General features: G+C 36.7%; 1 long non-coding RNA gene across 1 annotated transcript in view; it reads left to right on the top strand.

The window, feature by feature from the left end:
• Positions 1 to 26,460, top strand: part of LOC143693684 (uncharacterized) — a 32,598-nt gene that overhangs the window by 2,199 nt on the left and 3,939 nt on the right. Inside the window, exon 2 of the long non-coding RNA XR_013181618.1 lies at positions 1,327 to 1,440. This is a non-coding gene — a long non-coding RNA (uncharacterized LOC143693684). The remainder of the gene's footprint in view (positions 1 to 1,326; positions 1,441 to 26,460) is intronic.

Here is a 26,460-nt window from a genome sequence, read left to right as displayed (position 1 = left end):
AGGAGGGCAGTGCTCCTGTCTGTGTCTAGTCAGTGCTCAGATATCTGTATTCATCCAGGCAGCTATTCCTCTGTTCCTCATCCCCGTCACAACACTCAATGTACAGCCAAGACACTGATTTTATGGTGCCTGTTATAACAGGATATGCTAAACATATACTGAAAGCATTCATAATTCCTACCAGAAAAATAGACATATATCATGATCTATCTAAATAACAGTAAAAACATTATAGCTATAGCTAAATTCTAAACAGTAATAATAAAGAATAAATAAGCGTGTAAGATAATTTTTTTGTCATCTCTTTTATTTTTCTCTGAAATGAAGATCAGGACACATTTTCAACATGAAATCTGCAAGCATAAGCACTTGGTACTTCATTGCTACTTAATGAAAAGTAAGATTCCAAGTAATAATAGCAACAAAAAAGAAACTCCTAGAGTTGAGGGTTCAAAAAAAAAGCAATTAACAAAAACAGACGTCATGGAAAGCATACTATCAAAATGTTGCTCTTTTTTTTGTCAGAATTAAGGTGGACTTTCTGCAGTGCTCACACCTAAACTCAGTCTGTGGTCCAAGAGAGTAAATGTTGTCATTCTTAATTTTTCACCAAAAATGAGTTGCCCAAATAATTCGGGAAACAAATACTGTTAAAATGTGGTTGCAGAATTTACTCTGTATCTGTTCTTTTATTCCTTTCTATTTATTTAATAATTTATTCTGAAACTAGACCTGCTTTCCATTGTCTTTCTAAAGGCTCAGTGAAAGCTGTGTCACTGCCAACTGCTGCTGCACCTGATGTTTTATTTTTGCAGCTCTCCCCAAAAACCTTGAGACATGAGCTTGTTCATGAGGCAAGCTTTTGCTACTAACCTAATGCAAAATAGCCAGTGGTGCCATTTAGTCGACATAAGATTGCTTCTTTAACCACTGCACATGGTTAAAATTTGCAATGATATTAACTGGGGTTCAATGTATATATTAACAGGAGGCTGGAGGCCTCATTGGATTCCTTTCTGCTATATTCAAAATCACCATAGGTGTTATTTATACCACTTCTGTTCTTAGGGCATTTGCCAAGAAAGAAAAGTCAGTCCAACACAGTTGTCATCTAAAAATAAACACCAATGAGATCTTCTTCCTGTGGGCTGTAAGGTCATTCTGTAACTCAGCATGGTTCATTGATCTCTTCTACCCCCTGTGCCTGTCCAGATTTATTGGAAATCTGTTCAAAGGAGAATATATCTTACCGCTTGCTACTCTAAGAACTGCTGCTAAACGCTGAGTAAAAGATTCTTTTCTATTCTCTTTATTCCTTGTCCTTAGAGACAGAACCAAGGAAAATCTTCCCAAGTCTCTCAGACATCAGCTGCAAACAGATGAGCTGGGAATACAGGTTGAATACCTTCTGCAGCTCTTCCTTTGGACAAGTTCACTAAGGTCAGGAAACACCTTGGGAGCAATTCATGTCAGAGTGTGTCTGTATTGCTTCTGTCATTAGCATGAAGAGCCTCAAAGTAATCTAAGTCAATGATCTGATTACTAATAAAGAGCAGCAGCACATGGTCAGATGTGTATTTTGTATTTCCTTTCCTTTTAATATTCACAGTATTAAACAGTACTGTGGAGAGAGAAATCTTGCTACTAGCATGAGATATATCTATATACCTATATACTTCCCATCAACCTAATCACATCGTGCATTTCATGCAGTCCAAGCATTCATGTAAAACATATGTAACTCATTAGAAAAAATGGAGTTTCATCCACATTCACTTCAGGTTATGTTCCCTCTTCACTGTAAATCCTGAAACAAATGGGAAAACGTGAACACATGTGCCGGGAGTTTTACTAGGAGCTCAACAGCTGGTATATAATCACAGAGGTTTGATTAATTTGTTGTTCTTTATCTTTTTTCTTTCTTTAAAATAAAGGTTCTTAGCAAGACTAATGCATATGCGCTCAAGCCAGCAGTATGTGAGTGATGTGAATTGATAAAATGGTTTATGAGCAGTAGGATCCTGGGGTCTGTGGAGCTCCACTGAAACAAACGGCTCACCTTTGGGGTAACCCTAGAAAATGGTGTGCAGAAAGGGAGAGAGGCTTAGGGCATCAAGAAAAAGAAAGATGAAGCTCTTGAATTCCTTTGATTCCTGCTACAGAGGCACATCTGACAAAACAAATTTGTGTCAGGCTTTTTGCAAAGTATTATCTTCTGCTTTCCCCTACTGCTGGGCCAGGCAGCTGCATGCCCCTTCCCCATCTGTGCCTCGTTCATCTCCTCCCTCTCTTCTATGATTTTCTTTATCTCGAACATTCACCAGATTTTGGCCTGATGTCTTTGCTTCCAATCATATAATGGTGGAATAGAAAGGCTTTGTTCTGAGTCCTAATAAATTAATACTCTTACTCACCCAGTAAATTTAAGAGGATACTCTCTTTAAACCATTATCTGATGTGTATAATATTAACAGTATTTTTTTTTCTACCTCATCTTTCTTCTTCATCCCAAAGGTGAAGTGGTGTTGAAGAGGCAAAAGAGTTCAGAAAAGGAATATTTCTCTTTGACTAGACATTCAAACAGCTCCATATCTATCAACCCCTCTCATTCTCCGCACATCTCTGCCTTCATTACTCCTTTAGCCTCCACCCACCAGATTCCTTTGTTCTCTTTCCTCAAACAAACATGCAGTGCATATAGTGAACCTTAACTAAATGAGTACAGTGGCATTTGCAGAGTGATTTTAAGGCCAAGGGTGAAAGGTGGTGTTTTGGCCCAAGAGAGTGGCATGCAAGAAACTCAGCAGTCATACTTGAGCACTGCTACTTGGCAGATGTTCTCTGTGAACTTATCTTAGAAAAATTTAAGGTCCTTTGCTTGCTATCACTGCTGGAAAGGACACAGTAGTAACAGCTGCAATATCAATAACAAAATCTTACAAAAAAGAGAGAGTGATTCACCACAGAGCCTAGCCTGACCACAGCTGTGACACCCGACCACTCCCTCTGAAAGTGGCATTACCCAAACCCTCCCTCCCACTCAGAACTGGAACCACCCCACTGCTCCCTCTGCTATGCTTATTCCAAGGGAAGGTAGCAGCTGGTACCCTTTAATAGTCCTACATGTCCTGTGCATATGTCCAGTGGGGAATGGAGACTGACAGTGGGCTGCTGCAGCCTGAACAAAGTCACACCATCACTGGGTGCTGCTGTGCCAGACATGCTGGAACTTCAGTATGAACTGGTGTCCAAGGCAGCAAAATGTCATTGCTAATGCATTTTTCTCCATTTCTTCAGCAGCAGAATGCAGGCCACGGTTCATGTTCACCTAGAGGGGCATCCAGTACACCTGGAACCAACTGCTCCAGAGGTGAAAGTACAGCCCCAGTATTTGCCAGAGTCTGACTGCACTGGAAAATGGAGAGGCTCCATAACACTTGCAATATATTGATGATGTCATCATGTGGGGCAACATAGCAGAGGAAACTTTTTAGAAAAGAGAGAAGACAATCCAAATCCTCCTGTAGGCCAGTTTTGACATAAAGCAAAGTAAGGTCAAGGGATCTGCCCAGGAAATTCAATTTTTAGGAGCAAAATGGCAAGATGGACATCGTCATATTCCAATGGATTTGGTAAAAAAAATAGCAGCTATGTCCCCACCAACTAGGAAGAAGAAAACACAGGGGTTTTTTTAGGTACTGTGGGTTTACACAGAGATACATATTCTAGATTACAGTTAGACTGTAAACTGTCTCTATCAAATGACAAGGAAGGAGAATGATTTCAAGTGGGATCCTGGACAACAACGTGTTTTTGAAAAAATTGAACAGGAGATTGCTCATTCATTACTTGGGCTAGTAAAGCCAGGATAAGACATGAAAAATGTGTTCTATACTACATCCAGTGTTCTATACTACATCTAGTGGACTTCCTGAAGTCTCTGGCAAAAAATTCATGGGGAGATTCGAGAACAACTCCTGGGGTCATCTGAATTGAGATTTCAAGGATGTTACAGCTGACTTACAGTACTCAAACTCCACCCAACCCTCAGCTGAATAATGTGGTTTAGGAATTGTACTCCCCAATTCAGTGCTCCCACTAAGACTCTCCAAACCACACACCACTCTCTTTTGCTTCCCCACTTTCCTCTCCCCTTCACTGCTGTGGTGCGATGGAGAGGGGAATTGGAGGCAGAAAGGGCAAAGATCAAGGGTTGAGATAAAAACAATTTACTGGAAACAGCAAAGAATAAGAAAACAAACAGTATCAATGCAAATGACAGAGGGTACAAGAAAATAAATTATTCACACAAAAAAAATCCCAATAACTGACAGTACCAGACAGTTCCCTCCACCATGTTTACGCAACTAGAAGAGAGGTCCTTTTACCCATCCCTGGAAAAGATGTGAGGAGATATAGAATAACCCCTGTGTCCTAGGCATGCCCCATCCCACCTACTGCATAAAATTAACCTTGTCCTGGCCAGAACCAGGAACAGAGGCACTGCAGCCACTTCTGTAGTTATTAATCACTTCACAAATGTAGGAAGAAAATAAACCAATATTATTGTTTTTCCCAAAGGTGCATTATTTTGTCTCTCCTTACATATACAAATAAAATTAGACCCAAATTTCTCAGGATTATATTCTTTCATTTAAAAATCATGTGTGAAAGAAAAAGGCCACCTGCAAAAGACGCTGAGGGTCTGTAACAGTTTTGCAGTTAATGCATTTATCCAGACATGACTGAACTTTATGCCCTCCCCAAGCTCTTCCCATCTGCTCAGCGAAACATAGGCTAAGAAAACATGTCACTGCTGTAAATTGATCTTGAACTTTCTTGCCTCACATTTATGTCTTCTAAAAATCCTTAAAGCTGTAACTAGAGCAGTGATATACCCAGGTAAAAAATAACACTGAGTTAGGCAGCCAAAATCTGGCCATTTTCTCTTTAGTGTGAAACTGGTGTCATTTCACTGAAGATAAAGGTGTTGGTCCTGATTTATTTGTCCAAGAGCATTTCTAATTTATGGCCTTAGTAGATTGGCTCATGTTCTCTTTCGGCTTAAGTAAATAAGTAACATATAGTATCCTCCAAACCAATGCAATTGGGGCAGGTCTAAGTGCTACACTTTGCTTCTGAGTACAGAAAATACAAGTTTATTGTGCATGAAGGATCTTTTATTTTATCAAGATTGCTGAAAATATAAAGGGAACTAAATATACCCACACAAAAATTACCTCCAGAAGCACATTTAAATAAGACTTACAGAAGACAGTTAGAGGGGAAGAGCAAGAGCAGAAAGTGTCTGCTCTGATTTACTGTAAATCTCTCCCTGGGTGATTTTGATGACTCAAGACCTGAGAAGCTTAGAAAAATATATATGACAGAGTCAGATGCTGTTAACTCTATGAATACAAACAATAAATACTGTATCCCTCACTACTAAAGAAAATCATAGTATCTTGAGCTCTGAAAGAATAACAACAGCACCATAAGAATATCTTATTTCATAAGCATTTGCAATTAAGAATCAAAAGGAGAAAAGGAAATGCCCCAAGTCTCTTTTTTTAATAGACTTTATATTTATGAATAACAAAATTAACAGTCATGCCTCAGTTCAAATGGTACTAGAAATATTATTTAGCTATCAGGAAAATGACTGAAATATTTTAACATAGCAAAAATTTCCACAGTACAATTTGTTATTCTACAAAAAGCAGTAAGTCTTTAGCTGCTGTAATTGCCTTGCTCTACTTGTATATCTCTATACATATTTAAAAAATAAAAAAACCAAAAAAACAGTCCTATTTCTCTCTGCTGTTCTCTCTTCATATTTAAACCTGTCCATTTCTAGACACAAATATAGATCTTAAAGAACATTTATGTGATAAATGTAAAAATTGGACAAAATTCTGCCAATGTTTAACTGTGATTGAATCTGCCTGATCCAAATCCCTTTGATAAATTTTGACCAAATCATTCTCACAAACATTCTGGTTTTTAAGCTATTTGGACTTGGTTCATTTTCTTTGCTGTTTCTGAGAAAGGTGAAGCTTTCAGTAAAATCAAAAAGTCTTTTTCCATAGATGAATATAGTCTCTTTTAAATAGCACAAAGAAAACATTTTAAATTAAATTTTTAGATTAAAAAATAATTTAAAATCTGTGGTAGTGTTCTTCACCTAATATCTGTCATTCAGAAGACCTTTGTTTTGCTGCCCTACCTTGCCTTGGTACTGGTTGTCTAGTGATGATTTTGGGGATGTTACTTTGGGCTATCTGCTCAATAGTAAATTAAAACTGCCCAGAATCATTTTCTGCCAAGGAAGCCTACTAGAATAAACCATATCTTACTATTTATTCTTTTAACTGCCAAAAAATGCAAGACCTCTTGACTAATGGATCAAAGCCTGTGCTGACTCCTGAACTGTGAGTGAGATAGGTTTGAAACCAGATTGTCCTTTGTAATAGAATATTGAGTTTTACTGTTATGTTGGAGCCCTGTTTAGTTTATCTGTTTAGGTGTAGCTTTTACCTCTTTCTTCTACAGTTTCCCCATCTGCAAGGAGAGGAACATGATGCCTGCTTCTCCTAACCCACACTTTGCAATCTCTAAAGGAAAGCATTAGCTACGTCTCTTAATAAAGAAAATGAACTGTTAGAAGATACAATACAGACTTACTCCACTTTTAATCACTGTAAATCTCCCAATCTGACATCCACAGAAACCCCTTTGTGTCATTGCTTACTCTAAAATGAAAATATGCTGAGGGAGCCGTAGCATTGACTTTCTATAATGTCTTTTAAATGTGTTCTGAAGAATTTTAGAGATAAAATCCCAAGAAATATAAGGTAAGAGTGCTGGAATTTTTCTCATAGTTTTAAATATTATTTTTATTATTAAAATTGAAGTTACTACATATTTAATGTTACCTAACATACTGAATATAGAAGCTTCAATTCAGTAATGTGTTCTTGCCACTGGCTTGTAAGGTGACCTGTTTAAGTTAAGAAAGCTTAACAGGAGTTATAGAAGGCAACCATTTTGCAATCAGTGTCATGGGGATGTAGGGCTATATATTTCTTTTAAAGCTTCAATGTGCAATCTCTATTGTCTATAAAAGACAGCTACTAGCACTGTGTCTTGTTTGGTTTGCCTTCTAAGGAGCGGTATTTCAGTGAATGTTTGTGTTCTCGTGAATAGGAGAACAGATTTTTCTCAGAGAAATGGAAAATGTTATGCAAAATAATGTCTGAGGCATTTTTCACAAATTTTAGAAGTCAAAATTGAGAATTAACGAATGCCTTGAGTTGAGCGAATAAGGAGAGATTATGTGGAAGTTGAGAACTGCTTTGGTTTGCTGGTAATTTCCTGATGTTCAAATAATTTCCTTTAATATAGAAACTATAACTTTTTCTTATTATAATTTTTTATCATTCCTTTCACCCAGAGTCTTTGGTCCATAATTATGAAACCAACCAAACAAAAAATCCCAGTGTCTGTTTATTTTCTCTGAGTGTTTATAGTGTAAGGTCCTGATCTTACATGTGTGAATAATTTTAAGTGGATGAGCAGAATTAAAATGTTTGCAGAAGTATTTATAGGAATAAGGCTTAAATCCAGTTGGTATTCACTGCCTGTGCTCCTCTCTGACACAGGACTTGCGTTTGTTGATTCAGATTTCTTAGTTCTTGAGAAACTGTTCCCAAGTTAGACCATGTAGTTAGTGTTGGTAGATAGAGAGTAAAAGTTTAGTTCCTTAGAAAGGACAAGAGACCTGACATGTGCCATCAAGGACATTTTCTACCTGTATTAGTAAAGAAGGCAGGTAAAAGTCTCAGGTAAAACAGCTTTCCCTTCCATATCTACACAGACACCATGGTTAGGTGCCAAGGAACAAAACTCCATGGGAATTAATTTTATATAGTATTTAAGATAAAGATTTTGGTCTCCTAATCTTCTAGAAATACTATGAAAACAGACATGTTAGACAGTCTTGAGCCTGAGATATATATGGTGGAAGAAGAAAGGCATTGTCAACCACAGTGGACTTTCACTTAACAGCTCCCTGCTCTTTCCCTTTCCTGGCACCCCAGTCTGCAGGAGACAGGGGAGAAGCAATAGCCCTGAGACAAGGCACACTGGGGGTGAAGTCCCTGAGAGCAGCTATGTGAGCTACCTTGTCTACTTCTAGAAGGGCAGAAGGACAGAGGGAAGAGCATGGAGTATAGTGTGGGAAAAGGGAGAAAGTGGTAACAAATTGCCTGCCTGCAAGGATGATAGACTCCTAATGAGCCTTTTGTCTGTCTTTTAATTCCCTAGGTACTAGATGCATGTGGTGGTGTGCTAATCTTGAGCATCTCTGGACCTTTCTTGCCATGCAAACTGTTGATAGGCTGACATCTGCACTGCAAACCCACTGCATGAGAGGGTTCTCTCACCTGGCCCCCCAAACCCAATCAGTGCTCTCTGTGATGGATGAAGCTCAGTGTGTTTACATTTAGGGATGCCTGAAGGTTTTCCCTTCCCCAGGAAAGCCAGGGCTACTTTGAGGAGCTTGGATCATGAGCACTTTTTCAGATATTCCCACAGAAGGAAGTAAACATATGACTAATAACAAATGGCATGGTTAATAGCATGGTTCTGGCAAGGATGTCTGTGAGAAATACAGTACCAAAAGTTAAGTTGCCTTGAACTGTGTCAGGAAACAAGAATTCAGGGTGAAAAAACATATTTTCAAATTCAGACACTGCCAGGTTATTTATGACACTACCATCTTCAGTCGACTTCTTCAAAGACATCCAGGGGCCACACATGGCTCAAAAGAAGCCTCTCCCCCCCAAAAAAAAAGACTGACAATCTCACCCATTCTTCCTGATATTTCAATATCCATCTTCCTTAAATTGGAAATAGTTCTCAACACCAACTCAGGTGTGGGCAGGGCTAGCTGGAGTCTGAAGAGCAGCATCAGTATCCTGCAATAAGCTGGATGATTCTACACTGGATCTGGCTGGGATAGAGCTAACTTTTACCCAAGCAGCCTATATGATGCTGGTTTCAGATTTGTAACTAACACACTGGTGATAATAAATCAGTATTTTGGCTGCTGCTGAGCAATGTATGTGCAGCATCAAGGCTTCCTCTTTATCTCATTCTGCCCTCTGCAGAGGGTAGGCTGGGTCTGGGCAAGAATCTGGGAGGAAACACAGCTGCTACAGCTGACCTTAACTGGCCAAAGTGGTAATTTATACCATATAGTGTCGTGCTCATCAATAAAACAGTGCTTGCAGACTTGTCTGAACATTGGTCTGCTTATGGGGGTGGTGAGTGATTGCCTCTGCATCTCTTGCATGGGGTTTTTTTTTCCCCTCTTTCCTTAATTTATTAAAATTTCTCATAACGCCACAAGTTTTCTCTCTTTTGCTCTTACTTTTTCCCTAGGGACAGGGAGACAGATTGAGCATGTGGCTGTATTGGTGCTTAGGTACTGTCCAGGATGAAACAACCACAGGTCCCACGACATTTGCTTACACTTACAGTCTTTTTGGCCTGGAGGGACATAGGTTTTTTCTGCTTGCTCTATGCCATACCCCTGGTCTTGTGTGGCATGCCAAAGCTCTGACTCAGAGATGTGAAAAGAGAAAGAAAAATTAATCCTCCAGGATCACTGTGAGAATGTGGCATAGTCTCAAGAATATTTAGTTAGATAAACATCTATTTTTCTTTTCTCCATCTTGTTGTTTATATGTCTTTACACACTGACTGTGAGTGCCATTTCTGGGCTCTGAAGGTCAGTGGGGGATCTATATTCTCATGTGATATCTGCTGGTAAGGCAAAAGAGGACTGCTTTATACACTGCAGCACTTAACATCCATTTCACTGGAATAATTTGGATCAGTGGCCTTTCTCAGACACTGCATGCAATTTTTACTCTCTGGTTCATTCCACTTGTTTGTACTCTTCCACCATCACTGTGTGCTGCTCAGCACAGCACCTGCTAGGCTACTAAAAGCCTGGAGTCAGCATCTGTCAGTTTGTGCTGTCAAATTTTCCTTTTACTCCTTCTGACTGGTGCTGTGGAAGCAAATAACTGCAGCCTCACTATTGTTTGCCAAGGCAGCTGTAGCCTTCCCGGATTCCAGAGGATGAATCCATTACTAATATTTATTAGTCCTCAGCTATCTGATCTTCCTGTTACTTATACTAATAGAATATGGCTCAGAGATGGTAGTCCCTACAGCACCATCACACTGTGGTTTAGCTTCAAGGAAATGTGATTCTGCATCACACTAACACAGCTGGACACTGCTTAAGCCCTGTGACACCCATCAGAGAGAGCAGGATTGAGCTTTCCTTTTTTTTTTTTTTAATGTGTTAACCTCCAATAAACTGTTTCCACAGCAATTCCTTTGCTCTATCTGGAAAAGAATATAATCCCACCAAAAAAAAAAAAAAAATTCACATAACCATCACAGCATTTTATAGCTTAGCTTTGACTGTACATCTCTGGAGCTACTGACCGGCAGCGGTCTAATGGCACAGAACTGAATCAGAAAACAAACAGCTTTCAGTGCAGCTTTTCACTGGTTTTGAAGGGTAGAATTGCTAATATATGGTCATGGGTGGGTCCAAAGAGGTGGAGGTGAGAGAGATAATTGCATATAACTAACTCCCACTCCAAACCTGCAGATTTCTGCGGCATGTGTGGCTATGGTTCTGAGCTGAAATCAGAAATACTTTTGATGCAGAGGAAAAGAACATAGTTAAATATATATTGAAATGCAGTTAAGTACCATTATTTAAAAGATACAAATTATTGTTGTAACAGGAAAAGTGGACAGAGTGATGGTTTATTTCCCTTATTTCTTTTTTTAGTCCTTAACAATTTACTCTCTCCTTTTAAGGAAATTCTTTGTCACTCCAAATGTTAAATCAATGTCACAGGTGCACAGTTCTTTGTTTTCCCTGTAAGAGTGAATACTGCTTTACAAGAAGATGCTATATTTTAATAGAAAGGTATTTTGCACTGAATTTTAATATAATAGAAATGGACATATTGTTGCATGCTTTCAACTGTAATAAAATAGATGCATTATAGTATGAGAAGGATTTTGAGTTTGAAAATATGGTTCTTTCAGAATATTTAATAGAAAAGAACATATCATTTCTCTGTATAAATTGATAGAAAAAGGATGCAATCACCATGAGAATGCACATCCATTAACAGGATCAGAAAAGGAAGGATTGTGATGAATATGTGATTTCCACATCTCAGAGATAAATTCTATCAACCAGAAATGAAAGCCATTTTCCCCTTTAAAAAAAAGAATACAAGTTTATGTGAACTATATGGTAGGTCCTTGCATTCAAGGACTTCTCTGCCTAGCAATACCTCATAAAGTAATTGGAGTAATAAATACTCTCCTTGCTTACAACTAAATCTGATACAAACAAACACTAGAGAGTAAGCTCTGGAAAAAGTACATTAACTGGGATAGACACTGAATAAAGGGATTGGGGGTTTTATCACAAAAACAGAGATGGAGCTTAAGGAGGGCTGAGTTCTGTTCCTGAGGTGTCTGCAGAGGGCCTGTGTATTCTTAGACAGATCATAAGGAAGCATTTCCAAGTGAAGATGTGCACTTATTTATCTGTCTGTGTGACTATTATCTAAAGATGATGTGGCATTGTGTAGCTCAGGCCAGTCAAACTTAAACAACCAAATGTTTTCAAAGGCAGTCTTCAGTGTGGTTACAGATGGAAGGTGCAAAGCACAGGCTTGCTACACTACTTCTAAATTACTTTATTGATGTCTACCTTTTATTTCTCGAGTTACTTTAATTTTGCGTAAATGAGTTACTTTAATTTTTGATCCATTCTCCAAAGTAAAGTTAATGAGAGACACTATGGCCTCCCCAGTCGTGATATAAAATGGAAACCATGGAACTCATTGACAACAGATTTTGTGGATGCCAAATATTTTCATGGGTTTAGACAGCAATGAAATACATTCACAGAAGACAAATCCATCAGGAGCTATCAAGGAGAAAGATTAGGCCCCAAGTTTAGAATTCCCTGCTACTGTCTGGGCTTGCATTACTAAGAATTATTACAAAAATTTATTCTTTCTCTTCTAGACATTGTTATGAAATGGGTAGATGTATGTGGCTTCAGCCTAATATGACTATTTTTACTGATTTTGAGTACTTAATGACTTCCTATCATGCTAAAATAACTAACTAGGTATATTTTTGAATAGCAATGAGAAAAGTATCAGATAAGGAATATAGTAACTAAGCCAGTGGTTTTGTCAGACTCGTTTCTGTTTTCACACAAATCAGATGGCTGTGGTTTGCTACTTCCTATTGGTATATCTTTCAAAGAACCTGTGATAACCTAATGGTCATATCAGTCTCATATAACATATAGTGCAAGAAATGGACAAAATCTCCCATAAAAAGTGCACCTATCATAGAATGCTTCCTTTATTATTCTGAAAGAAGATATGGAAAATGATTGCTTACTCTTTCTAGAAATAACTGTAACATATTTTGCTAAATTTTAATTATCATGGGTGTGGTATAAAACCTAAAATATATAGACACAGAAATAGATTTCCCATTTTAGAAAGTCCTGGGTATATAGCTTGCTGCAATTTCAAATGGCCAATAGATTTAGGTGGTTTTTTAATATTATACTAAAAATCCTCTCTCTGCACAATTTTTCCTTTCCTCAAGATAGATTTTCCCCCTTTGATTTCAAGCCCCAAACTTCTATGACTCACTTAATGTTTACACAAATATTCCACACTTATATCCAGCATAGCAAAGACTGAAGAAGTGGCTGTCCAAAGCTTTATCCAATACTGAAAGTTATTTCAATGAAAATAGAGTACAAAATTCATTCCCACACTTCACAACTAGGTCTTTCAGAGATTGCAGCTTTTGAACAAAAGTATTATAAAACACAGAAGGAACCCCTTGAGTTTTGATATTTGAGGAAATTGTCTCTCATATAAGAGAAATTCTCATCTGAGCCAAAGGATTGAAATCGTCCCTCACATTTCTCTGTAAGGTTATAACTGTTTAGAACATTCCATTTAAGTAACACATAAAGCAAAATGCATATGAAATTCACTGCAAGTTGCTGAATCCCATAGTTTGGCAGACATGAGGCTGCCACAGGGCTGTGGTCCCAGGTGCAGCCAGCAGCCAGACTGAGCCAAGCATGTGTCCTTGGTAGGCATACACTCACATGGGTACTCTTCCAGGGTACATATGTGCATACTTACATGGCTGGCCACACAGATTAGCAAAGACAGATGCACTCACACAAATATAGGTAGCACAGACAGCTTTTATGTTTCCACTTCCAGCAGCTCAGGATGAAGGTCTGTTAGTGGACAATTTATCCACATAGCATGGATCCCTCCTTTAGATACCCAGTCTACACATTACCTGCGCAAACCCTGGATTCTCTGGTTTCCCAGTTTCTTTATACACATAAACACAAGATGCTGGTGAGTCTGTCCCACATTTTGTTGTCTCCGCAGTTGCTGGCTTTGTCACCTGTATCCTCTCAGACCACTCAGGTCTCTACAGCTGCCCCAAGCATCTATTGCACTCAGCAGCTAGTCCCTGTGGATGTTAGCTAGTGACCACATTCCAGCAGGTCCCGCTGCAGCCTCTCGAGTTGCTGGCACAGAAGATATGTGGTCCCTCTGACCTGCACTCTCCAGTTCTGTCTGCTGACATTCAGGTCTCCATGTACATATGCCTGTTTAAAATAAAGAGCCTTACTCAGAAAAAAATAGTAAAAAATAAAAATGTGAGTACAGGACAGATCAAGGTGATCAGACATACTGTATGGCCAATGAAGCATATTGAGCAGCAGCCTCATGAGGGGTACCTGGCCCTTTTTATCTCTTTATCTCTGTTTTCCTGTTGTTACTTCACAAGCTACCCAGAATCCTCCCTTTCCTTTCCTTCGGTTTGTCCTCTAACTACCTCATAATAGTCTTGTACAATCCAAATTCCCCTCCCTCCATACCACACTGAATCCTCTAGCTCTGTGGGCAGTATCCACTCTCTGTCTGTAAAGAGACCTGGAGACCATCTCCTGTTGGAGATTCTGATGGATCTCAATCACAGCCTAAGGGGCTGAGACCCTCCTGAGATGCCTTGAGAGGGCCTGACTTGGTGAAACTCACCCTCCTGCTTTCTTTTGTGCCTCTGGGCTTCCAAGTGTGTGGGGATGACCTTATCTTCATAAAACCTATCACTGTACAAATCCATCTGAAGCAGGCTTTGTCTGTTTTGTAGCTGTATTGCAACAATACAGTGTCACAGGACTGGTTGGGTGGGGACAAGGGCACTTTTGCAAGCCCTGTGGGAGCATATTTCAGTCAGCTTTTGTTTTCTGAGCAATCAGTATTTGGAGAGGAACCAGAAGTAATTTTTTATGTTTGCTTATCCATGACATCTTCCTTGCACCTAAACTTTGTAATTCCTGTTCCTGAATTAAGTGGGGATGTTGGTTATATGGAATGAAGTCAGACCCTTTGAGAGCCTCTAAAGAGAGATCACTCCTTCTACCCAATTAAGTTGTTTAATCTTCTTTTTGCAGGTCTAACTCTTAGCTGAAATTGAAGGAAGAATGGAGGATAAAGTTACCTAGGGCATGTCACTATCTAGACTCTGCCTCTTCTCACATAAGAGCAGTTGCAGGGAAATGGTAACAACTTATAGCATCTTAAAGCAGCTATCTAATCCAGGCCAGACTAATTACAGACTGAAATGGCCAATATCTCTCTACTGATAAAGGCAATCCAGGGTGACAAACTCAGATGTAAATACTTTAGGCATCATTTAATCTGATGAATCTCACCTTAGACTCAATAGTTGGATGTGTAATACAAGAGAATTGGATGCTGCTATACAAATAATATAGTTGAAGCCCACTGTCTTTCAGCATGTGTAATACACATATACATAACATAACACGACAACTGATGATCTAGGAGGTAAAACACATCTCTTTCAATATTTCCTTTAAGAAATTAAAGGATGAGTAAGATCAGCAGGTGTTTAATTCAAACATGTTTGCATTGCTTTTAGAGCAGCAAGATCTTAAGCCAGAAAACTCCAATCCAGGATATTCAAGGGGAAAAGTTTGAGTTTTCTGAAAGTTTGTAATTTTTTTCTTCTAGTTTTTAGAGGATTCATTAATTAAAGTCAATGAAGATAAGATCAGAACAAAACAAAATAAAACATTGGCATGTTACGGGTAAAAAAACCCGCACTATTTTTTCAGGAACAGTATTCCCAACCACTAGGCTACTAATTCACATCTTGTTTTTGTCACATAACAAGTCAGGCCTGACCTGAAAAGGCAAAGTTTGGAGGACTTGGGCTAAAGGCAATGTATAACTTAAGCAAGGGTTAAAATTTTGGAGCTATGCTCATAAATTCATGTTCAGTATTACTTCAGGTACCTCCTTTATTTGACATGGTCATTTAACTGCAGCTTACTTAAAGGCAATTTGTTTTGATGCTTTGTTATGAGTGGATTCATACACAACTTTTGCTTTTGTTTCTGTCCTTGGTACGCCTTACAAATTTTTGCTCCATATTACAGTTCTTGTCACAGTTCCTGTAGGACTGATTTGGCAGCTGCCAAGATGCAGTCAGAGGTGAGCTCCATGATAGGGAAGTACTTAAGCACAGGTGACAGGCTGCACAGCAGCAGCAGCATGACATTTTATCTGAGATACAGACAATGCAGGCAGTAGCACATTGCATTTGATACACACAGGGGACAGCTGTGGGGGACAGCTGTGGTAAGCATACAAGTAAGTGCTTTGAAAGATTATGACAGGCAAAATCTGACTTTTATTAAGAAATGGGGGTGAAAAAAAGAATCTAATGGAAATTAAACAAATGGATTCTATATGTTGAGATTAATTTCATCCTATATTAAATATTACATGCATACTGTACTGAACAGCATTTAAAAAACTTTCCACATAGGAAGTCCAGACTTTGAAAAGGTTTGAGTCTCCTTGCCTGACGTGCATTAAATATGACCTTGTTCTGTAAGTGGTACCACCGGTGCCACTGACATGAATAAAAGTGGCAGTGGTAGGTTCCTGTTTGACAGAAGCAAAACCAGGTATCAGTCATCCATTTCAGTTTAAGTTTCCCTTCAGACATATTAATTTCTGTGTTGTTCATGATCCTCAGCAGGAAAATAAAAACCAGAATATTGAACAATGCCAAGATCCTTCTGGAAAGTTAGAACTCATGTATTTAAGAGCATGTACTACAGCCTCACATTGATTCATCATTGAATTTTATTTTAAAAGACATTGAAAGGAGAAAAATGAAAGGTAGAATGGTTCATTGAGACCCACCACTGGCAACTATCTTTCTACTTTTGTTGATCTTTTTACAGATCAATCCTAATGCTGTCGGCAAGTGGTTACAAACCACAGAAAAGCCAGCAGTGGAGGTATGTCGGATTTCTGTAGCACCAATATCTCCCACAGCTGGCAGGATTTTGGACAAAAACATTTCTGTCATTCTGGAATGCACATAGAGAGGAAGCAAAGAGATATATGTGCTACTAGGCTTTTATTTTTCTTCACTGTAATCTGGATTCATGCAATTTATTCTAAGCACAGCTGTTAGGCTTTTTCAGCTGTAAAGAAAAAATAGACAGAGGAAAAAATTTTCTTTTGGCATATTTGCCTCTCATATCTGTGTGCTATAATGGGTGAGATCCTTAATAAACACAAATCAATAAAGGCTAACTTAAAAACGGTAAAATTATGTTGCTTAATAATTACAGTTTTTAAAATTTGGAAATTTGGGCATTGTGACATAGCCAGAAACACTTTTTAAACTCTTTTAAATTAACAGTAAGTAAAATAAATTGGACTGCAGGATAAGGAGATGACATTTATCTACATAACTATCTTTTATTCTGTTTCTTCTTTAGACATTGCATAGGGTTTTTTTTTGTTTTCAAACAGAACTAGAAGGCAGTAAACTCCAATTCTTCATTTTCCTGCCCAGTCACTCATTCCTTCAGGAGAAGGACAAGGACATCTCCAGAGCCCTCCTGCTCTAGTCTGGAGCATGAAACTTCCCTGCTCTGTTTTACAGGTACATTGTAGTCCATCATGTAAAAATGTGATAGAGTAGCTGCAAAGGAAAGGACTGTGCACATCACCAGCAAGAGATGAATAGCGATGCTGCAGCTTCCCAGGAAACTCCAGCCTGCAAATTCTCACTGCCATGAATGATAGGCACAGCATCAGGTCCAAAGTAAAGGAAAACGAAATAAGGGGAAACGGCTTTCTGTAGAATACAGGCTTAGATAATTAGTTTTACTTGTCTCTTTTGGCTCTCAGAAGAGATTCCACTGAAGTAAAATTTATGGAGAATTTTTAGTTAACTGGTCTGACAGAGAGAGTTGATTACAGCATAATCAGCTGATTATGCCTAAGGTACCTTTGTGAAAGAGGCTGGGTTCTTTAAGTGCTCCAGACAACTACAAATCTTATTCACTGGAATTTTGCACTATTGCTAACATCAGATTATACTTTGGTAAGGAATAGCTGTTTGTTTTTTATTGCATTTTATTTTTCACTAGAATTTTCTAGAATTAGGAAGAGAGAAAATATTTGCTTGCAGGATCAATGGAAAGTGAAAATAGAAAGCAAGAAAGTGAGAAGAACAAAATTTAAAACTTTAGCAGGAGAAAATCTTGAAACCAGCACAGCTAGATCAGTGAAATCAGCTAAAAATATTTCTATAAAGAGCATTCTAATTAAGAAACAAATGCAGGCAGGAGACAAAGTCATGAAAACACTAAAATCTGTAGGGAACTGTTGAGAAGTACCAAAGGAAAAAAGGCAGAAGCTGGGATATGTTGAATTAGAAGAAATTTAAGTATCAATATACTAGGGGAAAAAGATCTTATAACATTTCTTTTGAAGTCAAAATGTCAGGGTTTTTTCAACAATAACGCAAAAAGAACTATTTAATAAGTATTTCTTTTCAGTCTTGAAATGTAATAATACAAAATATTTTAAATTTCAACAGTAACTCAGGAAAATATTTAATAGAATCCTGTAAAATGAGATTTTCAAAGAAGTAGGATTAATAACTTTAATCTAAAGCTATTAAAAGAGCTGGGCAAGTGTTTTTATGTGCCAATAATGTTGATTTTCAATAAGTCCTGGATGTGAGAGAAGTTCCAGAGAACTGGAAGAATGCTAGTGTTTTTTCAGTATTTTTAAAGAGAATGACCACATATTTTAGGCTTGAAATATATATATATTAAACAAAAATATGAAAGTGATAATCTAGGACTTGAATGATTGCATTAGACCTCTTTAAATCTTTTTTGATTTCAATCAGCATGGGACTATAGAAAACACATTGTATAAGCTTACTTTTTATGCTATTATTATTTTAACCATGGCTGCTAATGATAATAATTTTCCAGTACACTTTGGATTTAGAAGGTTTATCTTTCATTTTCAGAAAAAAAATAAAAGAACAAAAAAAACAAACCCAAAACAAACAAATATGACATCTTGCTTTAAACTGACTCTAGCTAACTCAGTGTTTAAGAGGATGTTTTTACTACTAGTGCGTACCAGCAATCAGTTCCTATCCTATATATATTTGAATATTTGTAGTACTGATTGTCACTGAATAAAATTTGGGTAAATAAAATATTATGCAACATCAAGGTCAAGCAAAAGAGTCCAGCTGTTTTTACTTCTGACCATAAATTATCATCAGATAGTGGACATGCTATTCACATTTCTTTGTTTTGACTTCAGGTTCCTGAAAATGAAGCACATTAATAGTTTTGATTTCAGTGTTATCATGTCTCCCAAAATCTCATGAATTGTTTTAGGCATAGAAGGCAATTCCTGTATAACCTTAGCTCACAGTACAGCTGGGTCCATATTCTACCACCTAGTAGATTAAAACTTTCCATAATGAATAGAAATTACAATTATTAAGTTTGTTTAAAAATTACAAAAATATATTTTATAGATTGATATAATTTAATAGATTCATTATCTGAGTCTTGCAAGGCAAAGAGGGACATATATAAATTAAGGCATTTATAATTAAACCCTTGAATAATGGTTAATAATTTGCTGTTTATGATGAAAAATAGAAATTGCAATAAATACTATTGTAGTAATCTTGGAGAAGAAAAAATAAAGGCTTAGGTTATTTTTAAATTGCGTTTTTCTTACTATCATTATTTAAGCTCTAGGAGTACTTAGAGTTTTTATCTAGGAATGGGACTTCATTACTTCTTGAATTTCAAAAACATTCAGGATAATAAAAAAATGACTTGATTTTAATGACTTAAAAATTTAGATGGCTGATCTGAGCTATTTTACCGAGGGTTCTTCCTAAAGGAATTTGCACTAAGCATCCCTTGTGATAAGGCATCTGTGGGTGGGGAGAGGGCACATAAAGAAAACCAGGTGACCTAGCACAGGGAAAAAAATATGACTGACAGGTAAGCATTTTAATTTTGTTATGTGCTCCAGAAGAGATGATAGCGTGACCTCATCACTAAGGTGCAGATTGCAGCTTCATCTCTGCCACTGCTGCTGTGCTGGATTTCAGTAATTGCTCCATTTCCTGACCATTACTGATACTAAGCCAAAGGCAGGTCTTACACTGGATATTAGCATGAATATCACAGTGATAATCTCACAGTTTATAAACAAAATGCAGTGATTCTTTAGACAAAAGTGCACAATCTCATTTTTCTACTGAGTTTAGGATCACAGGAAAGATTACACTTCTGACATATTCATATTTACTAATCATTTGTGGGACAGCATCCTATGACAACAACCCTGGGCTGATATGGGCAACACAAATAAAAAATAAAAACTGTCATTTCTCAGTTCTGCAGCTTTTCACAGTTCACACATTCAGAGAAATTGGTTGCCTTCCAATGCTAGTCCTTCCCAAATAATGAAATACTCTACCACCACATCCCTTTGTATTCCTGTTTGAAAGCTCTTGGCCTACTCTGTCAAATGCATTTGAAATGCTCTTTTAAAGACTGAGACTTTGATGGCTTTGGTCTAAAACTCTTGACTCACTGAAAATTATCTTTTTTTTGAGGGGTGCAGACAGTTCTGACCTATGAAAGGTCTCTTAGTTCAGGTTTTTATCTTGAATGAAGTGCAGCAAGCTTGACAAGCTCCAAAATACATATCACCTAAAATATAGGACACCTATGATCATAGTACAGACAAACACAGGGCTTGAATTTAAGGTTTAGGCTCAGTGGCAGATTGCTTGACCATGAAAAGAAGATATTTTTTTCATAGATTCTTAGATGACAAGTTCTACATTATTTAAATAGTTTCACTCATTCTACTTGAGTGTAAGAGGCCAGTATTCTGTATTTAATTTGTTAGAGTACTTGGATGGGCAGAAGTGATAAAATAAGAAATTATGACTATTGTTAATATATTAATAGAAAGTTTTTTTCCCATTTATTTCTCTGTCACATCATCTAACAGCTGATATGTAATTTTGCCTTTGTTAAGGTCACACACATACTTTTTAAAAGCTTGTTTGCACCCTCCTTCATTTCAATCTCTCATCTTTCATTTATTGGCTAAGCATTGCACACGTTTTTTCAGGTGAAGCCTTGCAATGTTTTATAGAATAACATCAATATTTCCAATTCTTTGTTAGATATGTCTCTTATAGTCATTACAGCCCTATTGCTTTGAGTTTATAGACACTTCATGAACACAGGAGTGCATTCAGCTGTTATAAGTTCCCATCTTATTGCAGATATTTATATTAGGCTTGTTCATCTTATTTCTGAATGTCTGTCATGACATCCTAATTTTACTGAGGAAGTCTCCAACTTTGTGCATCACTAGCCATTATTATCACCATCTTTTCTGTAGCACAGCTATTATTTCATAAAATAAGTTACAAGTTTTTAAGACCAAAACTTGGGAGACTTCAAGAGTAGCCTCCTCTCAGCTTCCTATTCTGACTTTCAGAATATGCTCTCCTTTCTTTAGTAGTTCCTTACCCCTTAATATTCTGAAAATTCTGTCCATTTTGTCCAGCTAAACTGGAAGTTTCCAGGTGGTGCCTCATCTTTCTATTTTCTTTTTTTTTTATTAATTGCAGTACTTATAGACTAGATTTGTATTTTCCTTGAGTAAAAAATTACTTATCTGAAAAGGTTTCATCTAGTTTGCTACAATTTACCTTTGATAGTATCATGTGCAATTGCATTAAATTTTCCATTTAACTCCCTATTCCTTCTTTTGTGTTTTAAATTTAGTTCAGTCTTGCATACTATTAAAAACCTGGCCTCACCATACAATACACTGTGCTATTATAAAATTAACAAACTGATTTAAAACACAAAAAGCCTTGTATTAGATTTACATGTCTTTTAATATCTATATTTTTGAATTAAAATAGATTTTTGGGGATGTGGGGTAGTTTTCATGTTTCGCTTTTCCCATTGTGAAGTTCTTTATACCATTCCTAAGAATTTTTCTTTTCTATGCTCGTCCAATATAATGTGTGAAAATTTATTGAAAAAGTATGTAGCTAAATATAGTATAGACATTTTCCTTTTTAATTTTTTTCTTTTTAATCTCTCTTGTCATAGAAGAGTGGCCTCATTTCTTCTGTCCTCGTCTGCCAGGTTCCCCATTCCCATTCATGTGCTCTGTAAATCAAATTATTCTTTTTTCCCTTGCTTTATATTGGAATTGAAAGTCTCTGTTTCAATTTGACAGAGAGTAGAAACATTTTTATGTCTGTTAGAATGGGGATAAGTTGCTTAGAAAGTCAGCACTTTCAGTTTCCTTCCACACAAGAGGCCTATCTTTGTTTCTCTTTTTCCCTGGTGTTTCTCTAAACTGTTCATCTTCAGATTACTGTTGCAGAGGACATTTTTCCAAAATACTGATAAAAGGTCCAGGTAACTGTAGTTTCTGTCCTCAATGAATATAAGTAGTTATGATTACCTGATGAAAAAGTTGCATGCAGAAGAGCAGGGGTGGAAAGTGTTCTCTGGATTAAATACATAGTATATGAATAAACATTTGGAAAAAAAAAAAAAAAAGAGCTTAATTTTTTGGAACAGGGAATTAACTCCTCCCTATGGAGCTTGTGTGCTAAGAAGGATTTCCCTCTTACTCTCAATCAGTGCACAGGGCATTTGTTCACTTAACCACAGGAGAAAATGACACAGCAATTAGATAATATACAAGTTGAAACCCCTCAGAAAGCAGGTACTTACAGAGATATATTTTATGTTACTCCATAGCAGACTGGATACCCTATGCTAAATAGTAAAAATCTGTCTTCATTGAGGCAGTGAAGTGGATTATTCAGAAGTGACATAGGGAAAAAAGTTGCAAAGAGGAAATTAGTCACTATTATAAAATAAGAAAAAATAAATTACATCTTGAATATTTTTAGTACTTATTTGCTTTAAAAAATTGGGTATTTTTTAAGTTGTCAGACTTCCTCAACTCTATAGAGTATTCTCTGCTCTGTAGATGGACCTTGTGGCATTTTCAGTGTGCCCCATCCTCATCAACCTCCTGCTGCTATTGCTTTTCTTATACTTCAGTTACATTACAGGTAACACTGAAGCCATTGAAGTAAATTTAAATCTGCTAAGAAGCAACTCCTAATACAGTTAATATGATCCACTTGCTATGCTTTTAAGATGTTTGCTGAATTATTTCAGTTATGTTAGGCCTATGTATGGCAACTAGATGTATAATGGAACCTTTCACTAAAGTCTCAAAAATGTCGGCAATATTTCTGCTCTGCATAGAAGCAATCAAAGGTTGAGAATTCATTTTTCATGTGACAAAAATGAATTCCCACTAAGTTTGCTTTAATCAAAAAATGATCACTAGCTCCAACATACAGGCAAAAGATGAAACATGAGTTAAAAAAGAATTGTCTGAACACCTGGTGTCAACATTTAGGGAAATATCTATATCTATCTATATCTGTATCATCTATATCATCTATATCATCTATATCATCTATATCATCTATATCTATATCTATATCTATATCTATATCTATCTATATCAATCTATATCTATATCATCTATATAATCTAGATCATCTATATTATCTATATCATCATCGATACCTATATCATCATCTATCTATATAATCTACCTATCTTTAAATATGTACCAGGCATAAGTAATATTCCAGTGCCTCGATCCTCTAGTTCAAAAGCACAGGCTTACAGTCCTTCTATCAGGTGAGAAAGTAACCAAAATCAATGACTGGTACTGTGAAGAAAGCAGAAAAAATGTTTTGCCTGTAGAATTCCTGAGTTCAGACAGGATGGCTAAATTCACCTGTGTGAGGGTAAAAAGAGCAGCTAACTTTAACCTGGTGTTTGATTAAAAAACCAAAAGTAATAAAAGCACTTAGAGGAGTCTTTCAGTTTTTGATAACATCTGCTTATTTTACTGGCACGTTCAAAAAGATCAGACATCTGTTCAGCCAGGTAACTTGGATCTTCCCTTTGGAATAACTAACAATAGACCACTGGGACACAAATCCTTGCTTTCACTCAGCTAGCTGGGCATACATAAAGGGAATGGTGAATAAGGGAGGAAGCAGTCCTTAGGTGCAGCTGGGATGGAGGTCTGAGCAACCTGGTCTAGTGAAAAGAGTTCCTGCCCATGGCAGAGGGGTTGGAACTAGAGGGTGATTAAGACCCCTTCCAACCCAAACTACTCTATGATATTATAATTCCATGTAAAATTTGGAAAATATTTGTTACATAGCCTAGAGCTGCTCTTCGGGAGCATCCACAAAGGACAGTGCTTTACAACCATGTCCTCTAGAAGTAAGAGACAGGATTGGTGTTTAATAAAAATTGTGTCCTCCTTGCACTTATGTAGACATGAATGATTTCCTCCTGGGTTATTGTTCATAGTAAGATTTATATGAAAAATGGGAGTATATAAAAATTCCTAAAAATGAAAACTGCAGCTTTTCTTATCTAATCTGAATTAGTGAAGCTGACTGTACATGAAGGAAACAATACAGATTAAAGACCAGTCTGTGTCAGGGTGCCTTCACGTTTTTCTCTGGAAGCACAGAATATTATGTGTGGTTTTCATTAATTTTTTTTTCTTTTGTGTTTACTGGAAAATCCACTTTGCATTCTGTTTTCTTTGTACAAAATGTTTGAGTAATTTTCTCATACTTCTCTGTCTGTTCCTGTCTCACAGACAGATCTTCCTTTTTAGTTCATTTATATCCAAAAGTTTCTTCAGGATATTAGTCAAAGACTGTACAACTTAGTGGGAAATGTTCTTTGCCAGTGTATATTCAAAGGATCAGTATAATAAAATTCTGTATCCATTAAATTTCTTATTCTTACCATGTCCGCATATTTTGCCAGTAATTGAAAGTAGTAAGGCAAATATGAGGATTCACACCTTCAGGCCTTCTAATATAGATTTCTCTTAACACAACTAACAGAGTTGACAGTATCCATACTTATTATGTGAATAAATATAACTTACAATGTCTGTATTTCTACCTAATTGTCAGAAATGTATTTTATATATACATATGTATATACAGAGATATTAAAAAAATATAAATAAATCAAGTATTTAATTTGGAACTTCTCCTGTGTACCGGCTACTTTACATAGTATAAATTTTTATTCCAGGTTACATATTTACTCAGTCATCAGAGAGACTGAAATGTAGGTAAACAATGTAGAACGTGTTTTGAAAACTGAGTTATTTATGGCCGTGGAATAATTTACCAAGCCCTTGTACCTCTAGCATAAGGTATCTACATCATCAGCTGTGACAACACAGAATTTACAAGAAAATATGCAACATATATATTTCAGTACATTCAATACACTTTGTTGAATGAGGGGTTAAATACCAGAAAATCTGTTCACTTGCAATTAAAATTTGGAAAAGCACCATAAAAAGAAACATATTATTTAGTACATAAAGAAAACAAGCTGGAAAAGCAAAAAGTTAAACTCTGGTTTTGAAATCATTGGGTCATTTTTGGATGAACATTAACCCTCTGATTCAATATGGGGTAACTCTCCATTAACACTGAAGTCAATAAGATTACTCTCTGGCCCTTTGTCCTTATCTTCTGACAGTGTTGTCTTCTGAAACAGTATTGGAACAGATAAACAGCCTCAGAGGCAGCTCTGAGTAGGCATGTTTGTCTTTGCATAGGAAATACTTTCTGACATCAATACATATATTTAAACTCTTTCAGAATATAGAAATATTTACAATATATTTAAATCTATAGATTTATATTAGATTAACATAATCTAGTCTGTATTTTCTAGGGCATGTCATTTGCTTAGGTATTAATAGTTTTGAAATAACAAAAGCATTTCTGTATCATGAAACCCACAAGAAAATAAATGCAAATCTTGATTTGTTTGTCTATGCAAACACTAATCTCACATTCTGTTTTCACATTTGAATTGAGAAGTGTAAGTTTGCTTTTGAATTGAAATGCTATTGATGTCAGCTTGTGCTTATCAGCTCAGGATAGAGAAGTCGTCTCTGCTCCCATGCTCTTACAATTTGCAAAGAGGTTGTTGTCTTAAATGTTGGGTTTTTTTCCTAGAAAAGAGACAGCTCATTAGAACTCATTACCAGTCAGCAGCTGTCACAGAGCGTGGATTTCAAACTTGTGGCAATACATCTCCTCACAAAAGCTTTCTCCAAAAAATGGGGACACAATTTATATTGTCATTAACCTCAAATGACATTATATGGGGTGCATTTACACCTTTTGCTCTGCTTAAGAACATTTTAAACTTCAGTAGTTAAAACTCATGTTATGGCATTTATTCCTTTTAACAAGTAATTTCTGCCACTGCAAAGCTGTAAACCAAAAAAATAAGATGAAAAGTAAAATATTTCATGGTGAATTCTGCCACAAAAACAGGAGGAAAATATTTAATTTCATTCTCCTTACAGTCTTTTTTGCAAGGAAAGAGGGATTCCAGGGAATTCATTGCTTCAATCAATGAAAGAAGTGAACTTAAGCTAGAGAAGGTTGACCAGAAAACTCCCATCGGTATTATCAGACACTGAAAGGTTAGTGTGTTATATTGAGGAACAAAGAGGTCTAGGGAATATTAGCAATGCAACTTCAGAGTGAGTAACATTAATTTAACATTTCTGAACAAGTGTTTTCCAAAGGTCTTACTTCTTAACACGGTTTTACAGCCCTTGCATTAAAATTAGAAAAAACAGAATTGTTATTTGCAGATCTAGAAACAATATAAAATTATCTTATTATTAGAACATTTCTTTCATCTCTTAAAAAAATATGAAATTAAGGATTCTACACAGTGTTGCAGGT

Source organism: Agelaius phoeniceus, chromosome 3 (assembly GCF_051311805.1).
Source record: "Agelaius phoeniceus isolate bAgePho1 chromosome 3, bAgePho1.hap1, whole genome shotgun sequence".
Classification (NCBI taxonomy): Eukaryota; Metazoa; Chordata; class Aves; order Passeriformes; family Icteridae; genus Agelaius; species Agelaius phoeniceus.
This window is presented reverse-complemented; position numbering and strand designations above follow the sequence as displayed.